A 6,000-nucleotide genomic window follows, 5' to 3' on the forward strand; every position below is an offset into this window, starting at 1 on the left:
GCCTGAGATCAGCTGTATCACACACCGCTGAGCAAACACTCCACCTAGAAGTGAAGCAATAGGATCCACAAGGGAAGGCAGATCAGGAATGCTCTCCATCAGAGACTGAAGGGAATAAAGCAACTAAAAAGCTCACAACATAAAAGGAAACCTCTGAGGCCAGAAACTTGATACATGTTGAAACAGAATATACTGACACATAATTCTCCTCTCTTGGGATAGGCCCTGGGCAGGCTTTTCCCTCTTGAAGAAGAAATTTGAGGGCATCTCTCAACTGAGAGAGAGCAAGACAGACAAAGTAATAAGTAACAACAAAGGCCTTACAGCTGTTAAGAGGGGGAACCGTCAGATAAGTTCTGCTGATGCTCTGTCCCCCTAAAGTTCCCTCTGTCTGGAAAGGCCGAGGCTGCTCCCAGACCCACCACACATCGCAAACACACCCCATGAAAACTATCCCCACCTCACAAGGCAAACCCAGGTACGTCAGAGCGACCAGAGGCTGCACATCAAACCTCAGCACGTGTGTCAGAAATCTCTCAGCAGCCCAGGACTGACTAAACTAGAAAGAAAGAAAAGAAAGTTTGAAGGAAATAGGTAAGGGGGAATGTGTGCAACTCAAAGAGGACTCCAAGAGCTCAGGCTTTGATACAAGGGTGCCCCAGTACCAGCACAGGCTTCCTGGCAGGAGCACAGGCTCATTTCAAACACTATTCAGCCACTGAACACGTCTCAGATTCATTTCAGCTCACATTCCCAGGAAAGAGCCGGTTTCCCGGTGCTGCGCCAGCACATCCAGCAGCACAGCGCTGGAGCCTCCCAGTCAATCCCCTCTCTGAGGCTCTGGCTGCAAAGCCAAAGCGCCTTGCACCAGGGCAGCTTCCTTCTGGGCAAAAATCCACCATCTCAAGGGAAAGCACCCCCCTCTCCTTGGATTCGGCTCTGGGCTGCAATGTGTGGATGCAGTTGTACTCATTGCTTCGGACGGGACAGGGGCCAAATCACCCAGGAAAGTAGGCCTGAGCAGGCATTTGCTATTTATAAGCTAATCATCTGATCCCTCCGGAGGGAAATCCTATCCTTTGGGGCTGTTGGGAGTGCGTGGAGCTGTGGGAACGTCAGGGAGGAACAGGAGGGAAGCGATTATATCGGCCTGAAGCGTGCTCCAAGTGACCAGACAAAATTCCTCCCTGCTCCATCACAGCCCCAGCATCCTCCTGAAGAACAGGTCAGTGATTATGAGCAGGGATTAATCTGTTATGCTAATTTATTAAGAACAAAGTAATTTTTTAAATAGCTCTTATCTCCATTCATCATTATCTAAAAAGGGATCTGATCTAGTTCTGCAAAGAGCGACGAGTCTCACAGTAAGAGACCACTAGAAATCCGAAAACACCCAGGAAACCGGCTGGCTGGAGGTGCCTTGGAAGGGGAAAGGTATGAGCTTTCATAACTCTTTGATAATTATTAATTCCTTGGGGGAACATGTCCTGGGAAGTTGAGTGTGATATGCAAGTATGCAACACTGATTTCTTTCTTTCTGCTCACATTTCTCTCTCATAAAAATAACCTGGGTTAGATGACACTGCTGGATTTTCCTGTGAAACAATGCTCAGTCATTTCCAACACCACTGCACACAGTCAGTGCAAACACACACACCCCAAGACAATCTCAGTTCTCTCTACCCTCCTTTTTCCTCACCTACCAAAGTATTACTGAGAACAACCTCTCTCTCCACTGACAGCAGCCTCTGAAACAAACTGGAGACAGAAAAGAGGGATGGAAATAGCTCTGTCTCAAACAGCACAGACTAAAACCACATCTCTTGGAGGAGAGGGCCCAATTCCCAGAGCAATCCTCACCAACAGGGCAGACTGGAGTCATCCAGGCCTGGCACCTGCCTCCAGGTGAGCAGAGCTCAGCGAGCACAGGCACCAGGCTGAGGAAAGGCTACTCACATCATCCCTGTGCTCCCCAGCACTGGCACAAGGGAGACTTTGAGAAGCCCCACACAAACAAAAAACAAAAGCAGGCCAGTGCATATTTGGCAGATTGAGATCACAATAAAAGCCGGCACAGCAGCATTCTCCAAAGTCTCTGTGGCAAGATCTGCCCCTAAATCTTCCCTTGATTTGGATTTTGGGTTTGGCTTTTTTTCCTTTTAGCTTGTTACAACCAAATCTGACAGGTAAGTTACACAATTGTTGAGACAGATGGGCTGAATGGACCACAAAACCCACAGCAGTGACACCTCTGAGGAAATGTCCCAGTGAAGGCTCTCTCAAAAAAATTAAATAATTGTCACAGCCAGATAAACAAATTCCTGAGAATGCTGCAAAGAAAAGGGGAACTCAGATGTTCCTAGAAATGTATAAGTAAAACTTTTACATTTATTTCCCAGTTTAATTAGGTGTCCATCTTCCAGCAAACTCCCTTAAAGACACCACAGCCACCTCACAGACCCCCAAGCAGAGCAGACCCCAAACTCCTGGGGCTGTGAGCCCAGTTGCTTTCATTAAAAAAAAAAAAAAAAAAAAAAAAAGAAAAATACACAGCCTCCATATAAAAGTTGGCAGCCAATACAAAGTCATCACTGACTGAGGGAAGTTTGTTCTCATGCTTGCATCTCTGTTGCCTAAAGATATACATTTTGGATTCCATGTAGACATACCCTGACCAGCCAGACTGAATTCCCAGTCTCCAGCCTCTGTTCTCCATAAGCAGATGCAGACTGGCCAGTTCTTCTCTCAAGTTCTTGCTGGAGAAAGCAGATGGAGTTCTCTCAGCATCACATGGCAGCTTTTTTCACCTTTATTCCCACCTCATACATGTTCAAACTCTGCCCAGCTTTCCACTGGCTTTGAACCACACACAAACACCAAACTGGGGCACAGCAGCTTTTGCACCAGTGTGGGAGCTGAGTTAACACTCCCTCTGCTCCTCCTCAGTGAGGTACCAAAGACCACCTCCAGCCTAACTCCCTGTGTTCAATACATTCATGAATCCAGACAAAAATTCCTGCTTCCCAGGACAGATCCCACTTCTCCCTCCCTTGTTTCTCTGTTCCCATTTCAGACTCCTCCTGAAGTTTGCTTTCTCTGGTAAAACATATGTGGTGGTCTCCAGTGCCAAACTAACCAGGCCACAGTGTCGGATTCTCATCTCCCATTTTTTACTCAGCACTCTGAGTTGCTCATGCAGTTCTTCAGCTTTTACCTGTCAGCTTCCTTCAAGTCATTGCCAAAATCACTGTCAGGATCCCTATGAGACAGTTAACATAACATGCCCAATACAGTTCTAGGAACCCCCATTTTACCACGGATTATTTTGAGTTCATTCCACTTCAGTTAATTCAGCAGGAAACCCCAAAGGCATCACATCAGCTTCTTTAGGGAAGCCAATGTTTACAACACAGTTAGCTGAGGGGTTTCTAAATAAATGTCAAACCTGCATCACCACCTCCACGCCAAACTTCAGCCAGCCACAGTTCCAAACCAGCACAGAACCAGCTCCTACCCAACACGGAGGGGAGGCGCCTGCCCCAAACACAGCCGTGTGTGGCCTCCAGGGCACCGAGCAACCCCACCGCATGCAAAAAAGAACCAGCTCCGTGCCGCCACTCCAGATCTCTGTGGCACAAGAATCTCCCACCCGCCAGGCACTTCCAGGCGGGATGCGCACGGGCCCAGCGCGGGTGGACAGGAGAGGCAGGCGAGCCGCGCCCGCAGCCTCGGCCCGGGGACGGGCTCGGGCCCCGCGGCAGGGCCGGAGCAGGCAGGGCCGGCCCCAGCGGCAGCTCCGCGCCCCCTTCCTCGGTCTGACGGCGACCCCGCCTCCGCCCGCTGGCGACACCGCGGAACCTCCGGTGCAGCCCGGCCCGCAGGGCCGCCGCCGCCGCCTCAGCGCTGCTGCCACCGGGCGGTGCCGCCCTTCACGGACAGGCCCCGGGGAGGCCGCGCACACCGGGCGGCAGGGAGAAGGAGCGGGGCCGCGGCGAGCGGCGGCCCGAGGAGCGGCGCTGGGTGCCAAGGCGGCGGGAGGGGAGCGGGGGCGGAGAGTCCCGGGCAGCCCCGGCCTCACCTGTCCCGGCGGGTCCCGCCCGGCTCCGGCCGCGCCGCTCCCGCCTCTGCCGCGTGCAACTCCCGCCCGGCCCCCCCCGCCGGCCCGCGCGCTCCGGCCAATCAGCTTTCGGTACCGCCGGCACCACCGACCAATCAGAGGAGAGAACGCGTCCCCGCCCAGCGCCACCGGCAGCCAGGCCACGCCCATCCACCCTCCCGCCAGGCCTATCCCGTGACATGAGAGGGGGCGGTGTCCGCCGCCCGACGGCCAATGAGAAATCACAGCGCGTCCCGCCGCAGCCAATCGGCGGCCGCAAGGCGCCGCTCCTCAGAAAGGGCGGGCGGCTGGGCCGTGCCATCACGTGACCGCTTGGTGACAGGGACTCCCCTCAGCCCGGCCGGGCCCGCGGCGGCACGCGGGGTCCCGGAGCCTGAGGGACTCGCTCCCGGGCAGCGCCCAGGGGAACAACCCCTGGGCATGAGTGGGGCGTGGCCGCCTCCGGTGTCTCGGCCGGGCCAGGATGGCGCGGGGTCGCTGCCTCTGGCCTCGCGTTCTACGGAAGCCCCTGAATGGTCAAGAGCTCGTGAGGCCTCCCCGCTCCATCGCCCCGCTCAGCCTCGGGCAGCTGCTGCTTCTCTCTGCCTGGATGTGCCTCCCCCGGGGCTGCATGGCCTCTGCCCCTCGCCTCGTCCCTGCATTTCCCAGTCCGTGGCGTTACTTCTGCCGTTCACATCCTCATCCTGCGGACCAGCCCAGCTAATGTAGTTAGGGGGTGACCTCAGGCTTTCTCACAGCCCAGGTTTTACAGTCCAGGATCCTGCGGGCTGCAATCACAGAGTAGTTGAAACTGGAAGGGTCCTGTGGAGATCACCCAGTCCAACCCCTCTGCCAAGGCAGGGTCACCCAGAGCAGGTGATAGGAAGGCGTCTGGGTGCGTTTGGAATGTCTCCAGAGAGGGAGACTCCACGGCCTCTCTGGGCAGCTGTTCCAGTGCTCCCAGCTGCCAGCACAAAGTGGTGCTGCCCGAGTTGGTGTCTCTGCAGCCTCCGGAAAGAATGAGCTGAGCCCAGCCCCAGACAGGTCTGGAGGGTTTGGGGGCGTGGACAGAGGGATGTCGGTCCTCCACAGAGGACAACCATCCCTGCCTGATGCCAGCTGTGGGTGGAGCTGTCCTGGGCCTGTCTCTGAGAGGTGCAGTGGCAACTCTTCCTCCTAGTCCCGCAGATGTTGAATCTTTGCAAATGCACTGCTTTGGGTGATTTCCCCGGGAAAAATGTGTGGGAAAAGGGGGAGGTGAGTGATGGCAGGAAAAGCCTCTGGGCTGGAAAATGAAGGAGGAAGCAGCACTCTGGGTTGGCAATAGGGCAGGGGGAGCAGGTAGAGAGGTGATAGGCAGGAGGCAGCACCTGGAGGGAGCTGGGTGATGGGGCAGCTGGAGCTATGGTGTGGGGCAGATGGTGCCATCCTGAAGAGGAGCTGCTCCAGAATGTGCAGAAAGAGTTTGTGGAGCATGTGAGCAAACCGGTGATCTCTGGGATGCTGGACAACCTGCTGACCCAAGGGGTTCTGAGCCTCGGTCAGGTGGAAGAGCAGCACTGGGGAGTGTCTGAGACTCAAAGGCAAGGGGCAGTTGGGTATCACGGCCCTGAGACCCCTTGCCACCCTGTGATGACGGAACTCTTGGGGGTGGCTGTCCGCCATGGGCCTGAACAGGGGCCCCAAGGGGCCCTGCCCTGCAATAGCCCCTCTTGCTTCCCAGTGTAACTGAGGGGCTTTCTGCTAGCAGGGCCCTCTGCTGTGCCACTGGCCTTTCCTGACACTGAGGTGCCCCCTTAGCCCCCGTTGGCATCCAGGACCAGCACTGGATCCAGCAGTGCTCCCTGAGAGAACACTGCGGCATCGGGGACAGAAGGAGCCCACGTGCTGTGGGCAGAGCAGCT

General features: G+C 55.5%; 1 protein-coding gene across 2 annotated transcripts in view; it reads right to left on the bottom strand.

Moving 5' to 3' along the window:
- MTMR4 (myotubularin related protein 4) overlaps positions 1-4,144 on the bottom strand; it is a 56,447-nt gene extending 52,303 nt beyond the window's left edge. Inside the window, exon 1 of one of the 2 annotated variants that reach the window (XM_041425003.1) lies at positions 4,079-4,144. The gene's annotated coding sequence lies outside the window, so the exon portion shown is untranslated. Of the gene's footprint in view, positions 1-2,669; positions 2,847-4,078 lie in introns of those variants that run through there. The other variant, XM_041425006.1, reaches the window with a different exon arrangement.
- Positions 4,145-6,000: the final 1,856 nt, after the last annotated feature.

The sequence above is a fragment of the Onychostruthus taczanowskii genome, unplaced genomic scaffold (genome assembly GCF_017590055.1).
Source record: "Onychostruthus taczanowskii isolate IOZ18803 unplaced genomic scaffold, ASM1759005v1 scaffold86, whole genome shotgun sequence".
Taxonomy (NCBI): Eukaryota; Metazoa; Chordata; class Aves; order Passeriformes; family Passeridae; genus Onychostruthus; species Onychostruthus taczanowskii.